The sequence below is a fragment of the Phyllobates terribilis genome, unplaced genomic scaffold (genome assembly GCF_046119375.1).
Source record: "Phyllobates terribilis strain yellow unplaced genomic scaffold, ASM4611937v1 Scaffold_1__5_contigs__length_1240528914, whole genome shotgun sequence".
NCBI classification, from domain to species: domain Eukaryota; kingdom Metazoa; phylum Chordata; class Amphibia; order Anura; family Dendrobatidae; genus Phyllobates; species Phyllobates terribilis.
Genome location: NW_027362761.1, coordinates 845,867,724 through 845,886,365, shown reverse-complemented (window position 1 = coordinate 845,886,365; position 18,642 = coordinate 845,867,724).

Genomic DNA, 18,642 nt, shown 5'->3' with positions numbered 1-18,642 from the left:
TGTAGCTTGCAACACAGATAGGCTACTCCACTGACTAACACACACTGCAAGAGGCCAAAAAGGATTTTCTTAACTAGATTTAGCCAAATGCTGTGAAAAAAACTTGCACAGCACTGGCACAGACCTGCATGGCAAAAAGTGATAGGAACTGATGTAACCTAGCCCTCAAAAGGTCTGCAATTACCATTAGCCCCTACTCCCAACCTATCTATTTAAGAGCACAGACCTGCCTGATAAAAGTGATAGGAACTGATGTAACCTAGTCCTCAAAAGGACTGCAATTACAACTATTCCCTACTCCCAAGCTATCTGTAGATTTGTGCGAAAATTGGCTTGAAATTAACACTCAAAGTATAGCGCACACAGCAACAGCGGTGCCATCTAACACGCAGCAGCAGCAGTGAGAAAATGGTGGCTATGTGGAAAATGGCTGGGTCTTATAGTGCAAGGACATGTGACATACAATGCCAATGACACATGCCCTTGCTTGTGTGAAAAATAGCAGTTCGCTCCGTGTGTGCGCTGCTGATTGGCTGACAGATTGCACCTCCCCACTGTAAATGCGGGAAAGAGAAAAAAAAATGGAGATCTTTATTATTTATGCAGAGATCCATCTCCTGCCCCTCCCCCCGCTGTACACTCAAACTGCGTATTAACATTAATTTTCAGCATTACTGAGAAAAAATCCAGTTATGATTTTGGTGCACGAACAGTTATCGAACAAAACCTCGAACAGCCGAATTTTTTCCAAATTGTTCTTGTTCGCCGAACAGCTTGAACACCGCCCAAAAGAGCTCGAATTTAAGATTGGCGAACAGTTCGAGTCGAACACCGCTCATCTCTATTCTGGATCTGGAGTGTCTGAAAGGAACCACAAAATCATTTATATATAGTAATGTTATTCAATGATAAGTTACATTGCCAGAGTTGAAAACTTTAAGGCTTTGTGTCCACTATGCGTTTTTTAAGCATTTCCGGAGCAGCAAGTCCGCTGCAGAAACGCTTAAAAACACTTCGTAGAAGGTCTGCCATGTTCCCCAAAGATAATCCGCATGTGCTGTGCATGTGTTATCATTGCGGAAAAATCCGCAGCACTACCAATTATTTTGCGGAAGCGCGGCGTTTTCGCCGCCATTGACTTCAATTGGAATGCATGGTATCTGCATCACTGCATCTGCCGATGCGGAATCCATGCTTTTGAATGTGCAGACTCTCCTTCGGACCCGGGTACCATAGTACCTGTTAAATAAAGTATAAAATAAAAAATATACATTATACTTACCTTCTGATGGCCCCCGGTGACCTTATCGATGCATCTCGGCTTGCCGGCAGCTCGCGATGGTCTGAAAAGGACCTGCCTTGACGTCATTTAGTCATGTGACGGGTCACGCGACCGCTGATGTCAGCAGGTCCTTTTGTCTACTACAAGCTGCCGGCAAGCCAGGACGCATCGGATAAAGACACCAGGGGCCATCAGAAGGTAAGTATATATTTATTTTTTATCATTCTTTTTGTCACACTATATAAATCCATGCCAGTTGCATGGATTTATATAGTGTGACCAACTTGTCAAGCACTTTCCAAGTGATGCTAAAATCGCTTGGAAAGCGCTTGTCAACCCACATGCAAAAATGCATGTGAAGAGCGCTTCACTTCCGCATGTCCCTGGCAGGAAAAACGCATGTACAATCCACAAGTACAATCCGCATGTACAATCCGCATGTACAATCCGCATGCGTTTTTTCTGCAATGGGAGATTCAGAAACATTCAGGAAAAAATTCGGAGCTTTTCTGCATCGTAGGCACATAGCCTAAGCCTACAATTCTTATTTTTTTTAAGTAATTCTTGTGACTTTAAAGAGAACCTTTCACCAGTTTAGGCATGTTAAACTGGCCACATCATGGAATAGTGACTGCAGAGCTGAGTAAAACATAGTATTTATTTATTAATAATATATAGTTTTTTATTTCTGCTCTCCATTGCAGAGATATTGTAAAGTTTAGGTTATAATATATGTCATAGTTTAAGTGGGTGTTACCACAGATCTATGGAGGCATGTTAATCTCCCAATCCGAGTATGACAGCCTCAAAATGCATGAAGCTGTCATGCTCCGGGCTGGAGACTTGCGGCCAGTCAATGCATTGCGGTCTGAGGTCGGACTGATTTGCACAGACATCTGCATGAGCTCTTACCCTGCAAGATCTGGAAGACTTTGCTATGATACATAAGTTCTGCTGTATTTGCTGTACCTAGTAGCTTTAGAGATCAGTGAGTAGAAGAAGGCATGTTCTTTTTTCCCCTGTGTATTGCTGCCTGCTTATGATATATCAACCTCATGCAAGGAAAGAAGTACACACCTACAGAAACAAATCTGTGTAATGCCCAAATGAACTATAACGTAAATAATAACAGCTTTACAAGCTAATCTCTGCAACGTAGAGAGGAGAAAAAAAAAATACATTTTACTCCTATCTGTATTAGCGATTCAATTATGTGGCCAATTATGTGGTGAAAGGTTCTCTTTAAAAGGCACTGCTTATCATATTTGATCCATAATCATAAACTGTACAAAATACCAGAATTCTAATAATAATTCTTCTGGCCATGACAACCAGGGCTCAGCTAAAACTGACACCGAGCTCCAGCGTGCAGGAGCTGTGCGCGCATGATCATCATGACATAAATTTACGTCATTTTGTAGGAACCCCTTCTCGACCATGACGTAAACTTATGTCAAATGTCTTGAAGGAGTTATTAAACTTACTCTGTCAAATAAATTTCAGTAGTTATAGTAATAAATTGAAAATTTCTTGACAAAGTTATCCAAGAAGGAGCATATCTTTAATTTTGACTTTTTAAATCTTTGTACATGACCAGAAATGTAATTTTTAGCACTGTATGAAGGGGCTTTTTTAAAGAATTACTTAACAATAATTTCTCTGAAGAATATAATAATACTGTACGTGCTAAAATCACAAAGAGGAAAATCCTGGGACTTTTCTAATTAATGTTAAGTAAAATGGATTAATTCAGAGTTATTGAAAACCTGAAATTTTATACCTCAGCTTATAATACTGTATTCAGTTGGTCACGTTGTAACCCACACATTAATGAACATGATAACATTCATTAAATGAAAGAAACTTTGTAAATGTTACTGCAGATCCATAAAGATATATGCTTGTCTATAAGATAAGTTAAAATAATATATTAGTATCAATAGTTTGACATTTTGAATACTTACAGTTATGTTGAAAGTCACTATCGATTTCATGGATATTATTGTTTCATTTAGAGCTTCTTGTTGAGCGGATGAAATGGACATTATGGTTTTGTTTATTTTTGGAGATTATGAAAGAAATCATAGTATTCTTCAGATATTTGTGACGAGTGGATCAATACGATGGGAATTTAATTTGTGTGGAATTTTTATTAATACTCTGAAACCTAGAGAAATCAAGCAATTTGTGATTCACCACATGCAAACTGCCAAAAATGACTGGCACCATTTTATACATTTTAGTAGATTGGATCAGCCAGAAAAAGCTTGCATGACCTTGGCTGTGGCCAGGTGATTCTGCCTTCAAGCTTTCACATTACATTACATTAAAACAGCTAATTAGGAGGGTCTACTAAAGACCATGTAAAATCTGAGAAATGGAATGCAACAGCCATTTTTAAGTGAATTTGAATAGAGAGAGTATGTCATAGATCACAACTTAGCAGTAAAGATAGGGAGAGAAAGCCATAAAACAGTGAACAAATTTTACATATAGTCTGTTTTGTATAATAGTGTTAGGGAAGAACAGAACAGTTAGGGAAGAACACTAGCGTATGGTCTGTGGAAAAAGAGAATAATTCAGATATTGAATTGAGAGAGAAAGATAGAGCGAAAGAGGGGAGAATTTATATTTATTGATCACAGTGATTATAGGGCAGCTACTGAATTTCATATTTCACTGTTCCTGCAGAAGCAAGCTATTAATATTGCTGGAAGAGAAACAAAATTTCACTCAGTGTCTGTCAGACAAAGTGTGTGTCACAAACAACTGTACTGAGATTTTTCACAGCTGCTATACTAGTCTAGCTTGATGTACATACGTGGCACACCAATGCTAAAGCCTGTTGCTGCTGTTATATATGCCGTATACTTAGCATTTTTTGTTCTGTAATTTTTGGGAAAGCATGAAGATTTTAAAATGAAACTATCCAGCACTCAAACACAAAGTAAAACTAAGGAGCCATAAAATCTGGGTAGGTTGAAGCCTGACCAACTCCACTGTAGGTAATGATAGATATATGGCACTAAAAAGGAGGTGTGGGTGCATGAGCAATGATTCCACTCCATACAAAAGAAAATATAACAAGAAACTCAGCAGTCCAATATATGTCATATGTATTTTATTCATGCAATCCAAAATAAGGGTCAGTGACGTTTTGGCCCTTAGACATGTGCCTTCATCAAACTCTGTGTGACATAAAAAAATAATACAGCACATACCATTCCATAGTATACAATCATCATGTAATCATCTGTATAGGAAACACACTGAAAAGAGGCAAAAGAATAAAACGTCTTCCAAAATTGCTTAGAATCATTTACAAGCTCGAGAGAAAAATAAAAAAATAAATCGAAAACAAAAACATAATGAAAGTGAAGACCAAAGCTAACACATGCAGTAGTCTACCTAGAAGGTATAGATCATATGACAGTCAATGTCAAAATTATATTTATATTCATGTCACACCATAATAAAATTTAAAATGTGTGTAACATACATGGAGTTTAATTTCCTTAGTTCAGGTAAGTGAATGAACATATATGCCTATAAAGACTGTATAACCATTTTATCAAAAGGCAAAGATTGTTATGAAATTGCGAGGGTCACCCACAGTGTTTCTTACAACAATAGGCAAAATGGAGTCCAAGGGACTCGAAAAAGAAAAAGAATGAAATGGAGATGGAATAAAGCGATAAGATTTTTAATCCAGTATAGCAAATTGTCTCTTCAGAATGGAAGAGGAATAGAACTCTCCTGCCACCTACAGGAAGTAGCAATACTAAAAGTCAATAGTGACCCTTTAACGATCCTTATTCCTTATCAAATGTCTTAAGATATAAGCCAGAACCAGAAACTCAATTTGCAGACACTGTGATTCAGGGTACTGCCCCTCATCAGTGCAAAGTGTGAGTTCTGGTTTGGCTGGGTGAGAGGCATCAGACCAGTATCCAAGGCATTCGTTGGCAGGGATTAATGCACACGTACGATCCCGATTACTCACTTCATAGTTTTCAGCAAGCGAGCAGTGAGCATATGACGTTCACACCTCCAAATTCTAACGCATGGAATATGTATATGTCTATACGCCCCCGTATGATTACTGCCAGCTTCATGATAACCCAATTAAGATTATTCGCTGCCACCACCAATCAGATTTAAATATTCAAATACAAGGCAGGCCTGATTAGACGCCTGCTTTCTGGTAGCGTATGGCTTTGGGGGAGGAACAATTGCAAAACAGAAGAAACAGAACTATTAAATTTTATATTTAATCCAAAGGGAGGCATTGTTTATGAAAAAATATACAAAAGATTTTACAAAAGGGGACAATACAATACAGAATATACAGTTGCACAAAATAAAAAGGGATTAATGGAAGAAACTTACTAGACAGATCGCAGAGACGATTCAGTTTAGCAGGAGGGGAGGCGTTCCACTGGACTATTATCGAATGGGACCTGTGCTTACAAAATATGTGTTACGGATCCAGGTGGTGGAACCTCTGTGCTGTGGTGCAAGGAGGGACCAGAGGGGCGTAACTAGGTATCAACTCGGACTGACCAAGGTCGCACGGCGGCTCAATCGACTCCGTGAACCAGGGAAGGACGGAGCAGAGGGACCAGGTGCTACTCTGGACCAGTTCTTGTATGAGAGCAGGTGACTCCCACGGGTCAGAAGGCAGGGACTGACCGTTACAGCAGATAAGCACGGCAGGCAGGCTGACAGGTGATCCGGGTAGACAGACTGGCAGACACCATGGGTAACTGGCAGGAACCTCAAGGTAAGCTGGCTGGTAGGCACGGCAGAAAACTGGTACGTTCTCAGGGTAGGCAGGCAAGCCTGGCCCATAGACAGACTGGTGGGTTTGGACCGTAGGCAGACTGTCGGGCTGGAAAGTGTACTTGGCTGGCAGAGACAGGTAGCAGGCAAAGGTTCCGGATAAGCGGACTGGCCAAGCCCATAGACATACTGGCGGGCTGTAAGCAGACTGTCGGGCTGGGCTGTAAGCAGGCTGTTGGGCTGGACTGGTAGTCAGGCTGGTGGACTGGACTGGTAGTCTGGCTGGCAGACTGGACTGGTAGTCTGGCTGGCAGACTGGACTGGTAGTCAGGCTGGCGGACTGGACAGGTAGTTAGGCTGGTGGACTAGACTGGTAGTCAGGCTGGCGGACTGGACTGGAAGTCAGGATGGCGGACAGGACTGGAAGTCAGACTAGCAGTGGGTCCTGAAGGCTGAAGCAGAGTTAGTACGCTGAGCTACAACCTTGCACGGGCACCTCCATATTGGAAGAGGTGCCTTTTATATGGAAAGTCCTCCGGCCATTGGCAAACACCCTGTAAAAGCACTATCACTATAACAACCGGGGTAGCAGCGATTACAGTATATATGATATGCTTCACTAGATGTTTTATCAGCCACTGCACCAACCTGACACATATCAGCAAACAGAGACATACTGTTACGGATCCGGGTGGTGGAACCTCTGTGCTGCGGTGGGGACCAGAGGGGCATGACTAAGTACCTACTCGGCCTGACCAAGGTCGCACGGCGGCTCAGTCGACTCCATGAACCAGGGAGGTACGGAACAGAGAGACAAGGTGCCACTCTGGGACCGACCTTGTATGAGAGCAGGTGACTCCCAAGGGTCAGAAGGCAGGAATAGACCGGTAGAGCGGATAAGCAGGCTGATTCGGCTGATAGCCAGATGGGTGCTCCGGGTAGGCAGGATGGTGGGCACAATGGGTAACTGGCAGGTGCTTCCAGGTAAGCAGGCTGGTGGGTTCCCAAGACCTCAGCTCTGGGCCAAACCCCTTCCAATCCACCAGAAATAAGGTTTTTCCTCTTACCCTTTTGGTGGCCAAAATGTTCTCTACCTCATAGACGTCCTCAGTGGATACCGGAGCTGGGGTGGTACCTGGATCATCAGAGAAAGTATTAAGAACAACTGGTTTGAGGAGAGATACGTGGAAGGAGTTGGGAATCCGTAAGGTGGCCGGGAGTTTTAGCGTGTAAGCCACGGGATTGATTTGGTTCAGAACCTCGAACAGGCCAATGAACCACGGACCCAACTTATATGATGGTATTTTGAGACAAACATATTTGGAGGAGAGCCAGACCTTGTCTCCCGGATGGAATTGAGGAGGATCCAGACGTCTCTTATCAGCATGTTTCTTCATCCGCTCGGAGGACTGAAGAAGTGCGGATCTAGTGTCTTCCCAAATAGCAGAAAATTCGCTGACCAGAGACTCCGTGGCAGGATTGTCCACTGAAGAAGAGACGGGAAACGGAATCCGGGGGTGTTGACCGAAGACCACAAAGAACGGGGATTTGGAAGAAGACTCGCTCTCATGGTTGTTATAGGAGAACTCGGCCCAGGGTAGGAGCTCAACCCAATCGTTATGGTGAGCATTGACGAAGTGCCGGAGAAAGCTGGTAACGACCTGGTTGATACGTTCCACTTGACCATTGCACTGAGGATGATAAGCAGAGGAGAAATCCAAGGAGACATCCAGCAGCTTGCACGTAGCTCTCCAGAAGCGCGAAGTGAACTGGACCCCGCGATCAGAGACAATGTGGAGGGGTAGGCCGTGGAGACGAAAGATGTGATGGATGAAGTTCTTAGCCAGCACAGATGCAGACGGGGGACCAGGCAGCGGGAGGAAGTGGGCCATTTTAGAAAAGCGGTCAGCGACCACCCAAATGACAGTACAACCGGCAGAAACAGGGAGATCTGTAATAAAGTCCATAGCAATGTGTTGCCATGGATCGGAAGGTAGGGGAAGAGGAAGGCGACGGCCAGCTGGAAGATGCCTGGGAACCTTGTTACGGGTACAGGAGGAACAAGCCGTGACAAAATCCGCAACATCCTTGCATAGGGAAGGCCACCAGTAATGCCAGGCGATGAGCAGGAAGGTCTTCCTCTGGCCAGCATGACCGGATAGTTTGGATGAATGGCCCCAGAGACGAACCTTCTAATGATCCGAAACCGCTACAAAGGTCTTACCGGGTGGAAGAAGAGACTGGTCAAACGGAGCCACTGTCATTACTTTGGAGGGGTCAATGATATACAGAGGCTCCTCCTCTTGGACGGAAGACAGGAATGAGCGGGATAGAGTGTCGGCTTTAATGTTCTTTTCCGCAGGACGGTACTGTAGAGTAAAGCAGAATCGGGCAAAGAACAGAGACCACCGGGCCTGACGCGGATTGAGTCTTTGGGCGTTTTGTAAATAGACCAGGTTTTTGTGGTCAGTGTAGATGACCACCGGGTGCAGAGCCCTCTCCAGCAGGTAGCGCCGCTCCTCCAGCGCCAATTTGATGGCTAACAGCTCACGATCTCCTATGGAGTAGTTGCGCATGGACGAGGAGAAGAGCTTGAAAAAGAAGCCTCAGGTTACCATTCTCCCGGACGGAGATTTCTGGGTGAGCACCGCTCCAGCTCCGGAGGAGGAAGCATCAACCTCCAGGAAGAACTGCTTGTTGCAGTCCAGATGGTGCAGCACAGGGGCAGAGGAGAAAGGTTGTTTTAGGGAGACGAAGGCCTCCTCCACTTCCGAAGTCAAGTCCCTGGGATTTGCTCCCTTACGGGTGAGCGCGGAGATGGGAGCGGTCCGGGAGGAGAAATGAGGGATGAAGAGGCGGTAATAGTTTGTGAAGCCCAGGAATCGCTGAATCGCCTTCAAAACCTCCGGATGGGGCCACTTTAAGACGGCAGAAACCTTCTCAGGATCCATCCGTATACCAGTCTCGGAGATAATATATCCCAGGAACGGAAGGGAAGTCTGCTTGAAGAGGCATTTCTCAAATTTTGCGTATAGGCGATTCTGCCGCAGCCTTAGCAAACCTGACAAACATCCCTCAGCTGTGTGGGCAGGTCCGGAGAGAAGACCAAGATATCGTCCAGGTACACCACCACGCAAGAATACAGGAGATCACGGAAGATGTCGTTAACCAGCTCCTGGAAGATGTCTGGGGCATTACTGAGACAAAAGGGCATCACGCGATATTCATAGTGACCGTCCTGGGTGTTGAATGCCATCTTCCACTCATCTCCCTGGCGGATCCGGACCAAATTGTATGCCCCACGAAGATCGAGCTTGGTGAAGATCTTCGCGCCTTTAAGGCGGTCGAACAGCTCCGAGATGAGAGACAGGGGGTACTTACTTTTGATGGTAATCTGGTTAAGACCCCTGTAATCGATACAGGGACGTAGAGAGCCGTCTTTCTTCTTAATGAATAAGAATCCTGCTCCAGCCGGGGAAGTAGATTTCTGGATGAATCCCCTAGCAAGATTCCCTTCTATGTACTCAGACATGGCCCGGGTCTCAGCCAGTGACAAGGGGTAGATACGCCCGGGTACCAGGTCGATTGGACAATCATACGGCCTATGAGGTGGTAGTGTCTCAGCTTCCTTCTTGTCGAAGACGTCCGCATAGGACCAGAAGAGTGCCTGCAGACCAGGTAGATTAGCCGGAGTAGACGGGGGTCGAGCTGGACGAACCTGAACCAGACAGTACTCATGGCAATCCTGCCCCCAACGGAGCACCTCACCAGATCGCCAATACAGGACGGGTTCATGTCTCTGTAACCAGGGTAGACCAAGCAAGAGGGAGTGAGAGAGACCGGACAGCACATGAAAGGAGATCCTCTCCAAGTGCAGCATTCCCACCTGAAGGGTTAAAGGCTCTGTGACGAGCAAAATGGATTCTGGAAGAAGTCTCCCATCCACGGAAGCGACTGCCAATGGTTCAGCCAGACGTATGGTAGGAATCTGATACCGCTCCACTACAGCCTGTGAAATGAGATTCCCAGCGGCTCCGGAATCCAGGTGGGCAGTCTCGAAGAAGCGGGTCTCACCACTGGAAATGGAAACAGATAGGGTCAAGGACGGAGAGGATTTACTCTTGCCTAGGATGACCTCTCCCAGTGATCCTAGACACTGGAGTTTTCCGGCCTCACCAGGCAGGATTGGATCAGATGCTCTTTACTGCCACAGTAGAAGCAACTCCCCTCGGCTTAGCGCGTCTCCTGGCGAGACTTGACCATCTTGGTTTGGTGAATTTGCATGGACTCAGGCGAACATGCCCGGGGAATTGCTGGTTGAGAGGCAGGCTTTTGGAATACAGGAGCGAGACGCGGAAATTTTCTCTCCCGTGTAGTCTCCTTTGCACGTTCCTGAAAACGGATGTCAATCCAGGTAGCTAATGACATCAGGTTATCCAGGGTGGTAGGGATGTCACAACGGGCTAACTCATCCTTGATCCGTCCGGAAAGACCCTCCCAGAAGGTGGACACCAGGGCCTCGTTGTTCCAGGCAAGCTCAGATGCGACGGTTCAAAAATGTATGGCATACTGGCCCATGGTGAGACTCCCTTAGCGGAGACGGAGAAGTGATGAGGCAGTAGAAGATTTTCGTCCGGGCTCATCGAAGATCTTCCGGACGGCAGTGAGGAAAGCCAGAAGATCGGACACCAGGGGATCCCCTCTCTCCCACAGAAGGTTTAGCCATGCCAATGCCTCCCCGGTGAGGTGAGATATGATGAATGCCACCTTGGCCCGGTCGGATGGGAACTGATGTGCACGGAGTTCAAAGTGCAGCGTGTACTGATTAAGGAAGCCCCGACATAAGACGGGGTCACCACCAAAACGTGGAGGCGCAGAGAGCCGGGGTCCAGAGCCGGGTACCATAGCGCCAGTAGGTTGAGGTGCCACCAGAGCGGGTGCCTAGAGACGGACACAGACGGGGTGGACAGCGTGTCCAGGCAGGAATTGACATTCCACAGATAGGTCAGGATAGTCTCCTGTTGGGATCTCTGACATGAGACCTCCTGGTACAGGTCAGAGAGCGAAGGAGCCTGGGGGCCACCGGGTTCCATGGCCCGTGCAAACTGTTACGGGTCCGGGTGGTGGAACCTCTGTGCTGCGGTGCAAGGAGGGACCAGAGGGGCATGACTAAGTACCTACTCGGCCTGACCAATGTCGCACGGCGGCTCAGTCGACTCCGTGAACCAGGGAGGGACCGAGCAGGAGGACCAGGTGCTACTCTGGGACCGACCTTGTATGAGAGCAGGTGACTCCCAAGGGTCAGATGGCAGGAATAGACCGGTACAGCAGATAAGCAGGCTGATTTGGCTGATAGCCAGACGGGTGCTCCAGGTAGGCAGGCTGGCGGGCACAAAGGGTTACTGGCAGGTGCTTCCAGGTAAGCAGGCTGGTGGGCATGGCAGGTAACAGACAGGTGCTTCCAGGTAAGCAGGCTGGTGGGCATGGCAGGTAACAGACAGGTGCTTCCAGTTAAGCAGGCTGGCGGGCACGGCAGGTAACTGGCAGGTGCTTCCAGGTAAGCAGGCGGGCAGAGCCCATAGACAGACTGGCGGACTGGACTGTAGACAGACTGTCGAGCTGGATTGAAGTCAGACTGGCGGGCTGGATTGACAAACAGAGGGACCTGAGGGCTGAAGCAATAGTAAGAACACAGAGCAACAACCTTGCACAGGCACCTCCATATTGGAGGAGGTGCTTTAAATAGGGAAAGTCCTCCGGCCATTGGCTGGGGACTTTTAGGATGCCGCGCGCGGTCCCTTTAAGAGGGAGGGAGCGCACACGCGCGCCCTAAGCGCAGTGCCCTGGAATCTGCGTGCAGCAGCAGGGAGGCCGGAAGACACCGGACCAGGACCGCGGCGGTAAGGGGAACGGCGTCTCTGCCTGGCAGGGGGCAGAGACGCCGATGCTACACATACCACCTGAACAACCAGGCTCAGTCGTACCTGGATTATGTTCATTTTCCCAGTAGATACCTTCAACATCAACTCCTTGAACTTTTTCTAAGAACTGATCCATTTTCCTATGAGCATATAGTTCTGTCCAGCCTTCAATGTACTTTCAGAGAGAAATGGGTGGCTTTGTCACACCTAAACGGACCAGATTATCCACTACAAGTATGGAAAATATTATGGTTGTCAAAATTAAGAGATAGAAGAGATAAAATAGATAGATCATTATTGATTTTATTTTAACTATGGCTGATGCCAAATAGAATGGTCATGGCATCTTCTGCCTGTCTATTGCGCACAATGCTATGCTGCTGTCAATATCTATGCCCCCATGCAGCTGGGCATCTCCTGCTTATCAATATATGTCAATACTGTGCAGCTACTGCTACCAGATTTGACATTTGTATGGGTGACTGCCCTTCCTGTCTCTGCTTCTGTCACCAGGCAATGCCACACCTTCATTTTAGGTGGCATTGGGCAGCAACACTAGTCCTGTGTTCTCTGAAATTTGTTGTACTCTCTGAGATTGGAGTTAATTTATGTTTGAGTTGTTCCCTACTGTTTAGCCTAAGTGAGGCTTCAAACTATTTAAGATCCTTTAATCCTGTTATCTCTACCTGGTAAGGTTATACTAACTTTGATGTACTATTGCGTGACTTAGCTTCTGTGTTTATAGTGGATATTCCTGATTCAGATCTCAACTCTTTTACTGACAATTCTCCTGCCTGATTTTATCCCTATCTCTTTCTCCAGGTTCTGATCCGGCTATCTATGCATTCTTCCTGTTACCCTGCACCACTAGCCAGGGATTTATCTCAGGGTCTTTGTGTAAGTCCACTTCCCTGTACAGGGATAAAGGTTGAAGGCCAATTGGATTAGCCAGTGCAAAGCAATTACCAACAGTGCCCAGGTCACATCGGGGCTCCCATTGCTAGTCCTACACACTCACACATGTCTGTTTGTCCATTATAGTGTATATTGTGCTGTTGCTGCCATTGCAACTGCACATCTTCTGCGTATTCAATTTTTCTACATATAAAATGTAATACAGCTGTTTACCAGGCTGTCAGTGCTGGCCCCTTACAGTCAGACATCTTCTTGTCTGTTCCATCCTATTCTTTTCTGTGCAGTTGCTGCTGTTTCTACAGTAGATCGACAATAGGGCAAGCATTTACCTCCCAAATTGGGATACTTTTTGGATCATTTTTACATTTTCAAAAGCATAATTAGAGCAACAGTGCAGTGTGTTTTAATGAGGCTGTATGTACCATTCATTTACCAATAGCCATATGTGTGGAGATCATTTTGACATTACTAAGGCTATGTTTGCATTATAGTGTTAAAAGGGTTTTGAAACTGTTCTAGGAGAGATAAAGTGTTATAAATGTATTTTCAGTGCTGTTGGAGGATTTGCAGTATTAGCGATTTTTAACAAAGTTTTGGACCATTTTTAACTAATTGTTGTTCATGTTATAGAGTGGAGTGAGTATGCATACTGTAGGTTTACCAGCTCTATTCAAATTGACTGTGTTGATCTGTCTGTTAAAGACTGACGCTTCCTTCAAACCACTTCACCTCATACTGAGATTGAATTAAGACATAATCTGATGTATTGCAAGAGTAAAGTATATGTGAGAACATACCTACAGTTGAACTGACCTATGTGTGTTATGAAACAGATGCAATATAATTTGATCAGTAATACTTCTGGCATTAGCCTATTATTTTCTTATCTGGGACAGGTATTATTATGAATAATTATTAAAGCACCTCCTTCTACTGACTATAGTGTTTAAGCTTCAAATTAATTAAAAAAAAAAATCTATTCTCCTACAATTATTTCTATCAATACAGATAATGAATACTTGTTTTCTCATTCCCTCTGATTGAATAATGAACTGATGTATGATTAATTTATATCTGATCATCACTGATAAATCAGTCAAATAATCCAATCATTTATGGATTATGGAGACATAACTGATTTTTATTAACAGTAGACTGATCTGTAGGGGGAATAATATATTGATCATGTTGGAAATGATTCATTTGGAAATTACTTTAAAAAGTTGTCCACTGTTGATAATATTTTTTGCTAAAATCAAAATACCTTGCTGGGTCCCCAGCAATCACATTAATATTATGGGGGAATTTAGTTGCAAATTCTTAATTTTCCCTAAAGTGGAAATGAACACCACACTGTACACTGTGTTCCAAATTATTATGCAAATAATATTTTCTCAGATTTTCCCAAATTACCTATATGAATTGCAGTCATTGTAATTTTCCAGTCAAATAACTATTAGAGTACAATTTAAAGGTTTTTGTACAAACTGCCTATGATAACAGTATATTTTTAAAAAAATAAAAAACTCAAACTGCACTCAAAATGCATGTTCCAAATTATTATGCACAGCAGAGTTTTCAACCTTTTCATTTTAATAAAGAACAAAAAAATGGTCATTTTTGAAATTATAAGCATTAGCAGGTTATTACAAACTGAAATCAAACAGTTTTCAACTCAAAACTTTATTCTAGGTGATGTTACATTTGCACATAGGACCGCTTGTTCGAAAGGAGCTTCTGAACTCTCTTGTCCATTGAATTTGTCAGGTTTTGGATGGTTTCTGCTTTAATTGTTTTGCATGAGGACAGAATACCCTCCCAGAGCTGTTGCTTAGATGTGAACTGCCTCCCGCCATCATAGACACTCCTTTTGATGATGCTCCAGAGGTTCTCAATAGAGTTGAGGTCAGGGGAGCATGGGTGCCACACCATAAGTTTGTCCCCTTTTATGCCCATAGCAGCCAGAGATGCAGATGTGTTATGTGCAGCATGAGACGGGGCATTATCATGCATGAAAATGATCTTGCTGCGGAATGCATGGTTCTTCTTCATGAACTATGGAAGAAAGTGCTGTTTGAGAAACTCAACATACATTATGGAGTTCATCTTTACCCCTTCAGGGATCCTAAAAGGGCCGACAATCTCTCTCCCCATGATTCCAGCCCAAAACATTACTCCACCTACTCCTTGTTTGCGCTGTAGCCGTGTTTGCATGGGGTGTCCATCAACCAGCCATCCTCCACTCCATCCATCTTGACCATCGAGATCATTTCATGCATGATAATGCCCCGTCTCATGCTGCACATAACACATCTGCATCTCTGGCTGCTATGGGCATACAAGGGGACAAAAGGAGTGTCTATGATGGCGGGAGGCAGTTCACATCTAAGCAACAGCTCTGGGAGGGTATTCTGTCCTCATGCAAAACAATTAAAGCAGAAACCATCCAAAACCTGACAAATTCAATGGACGAGAGAGTTCAGAAGCTCCTTTCGAACAAGGGGTCCTATGTGCAAATGTAACATCACCTAGAATAAAGTTTTGAGTTGAAAACTGTTTGATTTCAGTTTGTAATAACCTGCTAATGCTTATAATTTCAAAAATGACCATTTTTTTGTTCTTTATTAAAATGTAAAGGTTGAAAACTCTGCTGTGCATAATAATTTGGAACATGCATTTTGAATGCAGTTTGAGTTTTTTATTTTTTTAAAAATATACTGTTATCATAGGCAGTTTGTACAAAAACCTTTCAATTGTACTCTAATAGTTATTTGACTGGAAAATTACAATGACTGCAATTCATATAAGTAATTTGGGAAAATCTGAGAAAATATTATTTGCATAATAGTTTATAAGGCCGAAAAAAGACAAGCGTCCATCCAGTTCAGCCTATTTCTTGTGCACTGCAGCTATTCCGCTATTCCTATACCATGCGGTATAGGCCAATTTACATCATTGAGGAAAAATTCACTTCCCGACACCAATCCGGCAGTCAGATTAAATCCCTGGATTAATTAACTAAGCATAAGATGTAATTTTATTGTTCTCAAGAAAGGCGTCCAGGCCTCTCTTGAACTCATTAAGTGAGTTGGACATCACCACTTCCTCTCCCAGAGAGTTCCAGAGTCTCACGGCTCTGACCGTAAAGAATCCCTTTCTATGCTGGTGCAGGAACCTCCTTTCCTCCAGACGCATAGTGTGCCCCCTCGTCTTTGTCACCATCCTTGGTATAAACAGGTCATGGGAGAGATCTCTGTACTGCCCCCTGATGTATTTATACATGTTTATGAGGTCTCCCCTAAGCCTTCTCTTTTCCAATGTAAATAGGCCTAATTTTGACAACCTCTCTGGGTATTCTAGTCCCCCCATTCCCTTTATTACCTAAGTCGCCCTCCTTTGTACCCTCTCTAGCTCCAATATGTCTTTCCTGAGCACCGGAGCCCAGAACTGTGCACAATATTCTAAGTGCGGCCTTACCAGCGCTTTATACAGAGGAAGAACAATGTTCTCATCATATGCCCCGATTCCTCTTCTGATGCATGCCATGACTCTATTTGCCTTCGCAGCTGCTGCCTGACACTGGGCACTCCAATTTAATTGGTTATTAACCAAGACGCCCAGGTCCTTCTCCAGGTCAGATTTCCCCAACGGCTTCCCATTTAATATGTATGGGTGACTGCTGTTTTTCTTTCTCATGTGCATGACCTTACATTTATCGGCATTGAACCCCATTTGCCATTTTTTGGCCCAACTCCCCAATTTATCTAAATCCTCCTGTAGCTGTGCCCTATCCTCATCTGTATTAACTACTTTACAAAGTTTAGTATCATCTGCAAATATTGCTATTTTACTATGCAACCCTTCCACTAGATCATTAATAAATATATTAAATAATATAGGGCCCAAGACAGACCCTTGAGGCACCCCGCTAGTAACCCTGACACACCCTGAGCTTACTCCATTGATAACCACCCTCTGCTTTCTATCACTCAGCCAGCTATTTACACACTTGCACACATTATCCCCCAGACCAAGCATTCTCATTTTATATACCAACCTTTTTTTGTGGCACAGTATCAAATAATTTGGAACATAGTGTATACTTTTTTATAAATTGGCAATCTGTGTAATGTAAGGACATGCTAGGTCTATCAAAGACAGAAATGATAAAAGCTCTTTTCAGTGCATCAATGTGCGAGGGGTTCTTCAAATAAAAAGGTATCATTATGTGTCTGTATTAAACTGTTGTGTGCATATCTTTGATTTCTCTATGCTTCTGTTTAACGGTAGTTTTCAGCATTCTATTAAGTTAGTACCAACATATAATGGACATGTATAGTAATAGAAAATACCATGTCTTGCTATTAGGCTATGTTCACACACGTTGTGTTTTGCTGCGTATTTTGCAGCAGATTTTCATGCAAATTTTCAGCTGCTTCTTGCAGTACCAGCAAAGTGTATGAGAAACCAGAATTCTCTGTTCACACATTGCTTTTTGTTTGCTGCGTATTTTCTGCCTTGCTTGCGTATTTGGAAAATAGAGCATGTCACTACTTTCAGCGTTTCTGCAGCAGAAAATGCACCTGCGTTTTTGCTGTGTATTTTTCACCCATAGAAAGTAATGGGTGGTGAAAAATGCGCAGCAAATACCCAACAAAAACCGCAACAAATACACAGCAAATACGCGCATTTTTTACGCAGCTGTTTTACTACCAGAGAAAAGTTTGCAGCAGAAAAAAACACAACTTGTGTGGACATAGCCTTATCATACAAAGTAAATACAGCCTACTCAAATAGTGTGGGCACACTACTCTATCTACATAGCCAGCCAACTCTGTTAATTTACACTTTGCTACATCTGTAAATGCAGTACTGATCAAACACAGTCAGGGAATAAACAATCCAATTATTCACAGTTCTTGCCTTCTCATTGTAGCCATTTATATTTCCTGTCTTTTCCATCTGAGTTTGACTGAAATGATGACTGCTACCGGCGATGAAACATTTCTAGGGTTTTCTCTTGCTGGCTTTTGTACAGCGTAAACCCCCTTAAATGACAGATTGCAACAGAATGTTACTTATGCCAGTCAAATGCTTCCCTGAAAGGTACATTACTTTTCATGGCAGCTATACTGAAGTGATTAACCAGAGTCAGCATGGGTTTGTAACTAACAAGTCATGTCAGACTAACTTAATTTCCTTCTATGACAGAATCACAGACTGGGTGGATCAGGGAAATTCTGTAGATATAGTATATCTTGACTTCAGCAAAGTATTTGACAAAGTATCTTACACCATCCTTATTGAAAAAATGACCAAGTATGCAATGGACCAGGCAACTGTTAGGTGGATTCATAACTGGCTTAGTGATCGGACTCAAAGGGTGGTTGTAAATGGCTTCACATCCAGCTGGATGAATGTCTCAAGTGGGGTACCACAGGGCTCCGTCCTGGGACCTGTATTGTTCAACATGTTTATCAATGATTTAGATGAAGGAATTGAGGGTAAACTGATTAAATTTGCTGATGACACAAAGCTAGGAGGGATAGCTAATACTAGAGAAGAGAGAGAGAGGATTCAAAAAGACCTAAATAAACTGGAGCAGTGGGCAGCAACCAACAGAATGGTTTTTAACAGGGAAAAATGCAAAGTACTACATCTGGGCAATAAAAATGAAAAAAGCATATACAGAATGGGAGGAATAGAGCTAAGCAACAGTACATGTGAAAAAGACTTAGGTAT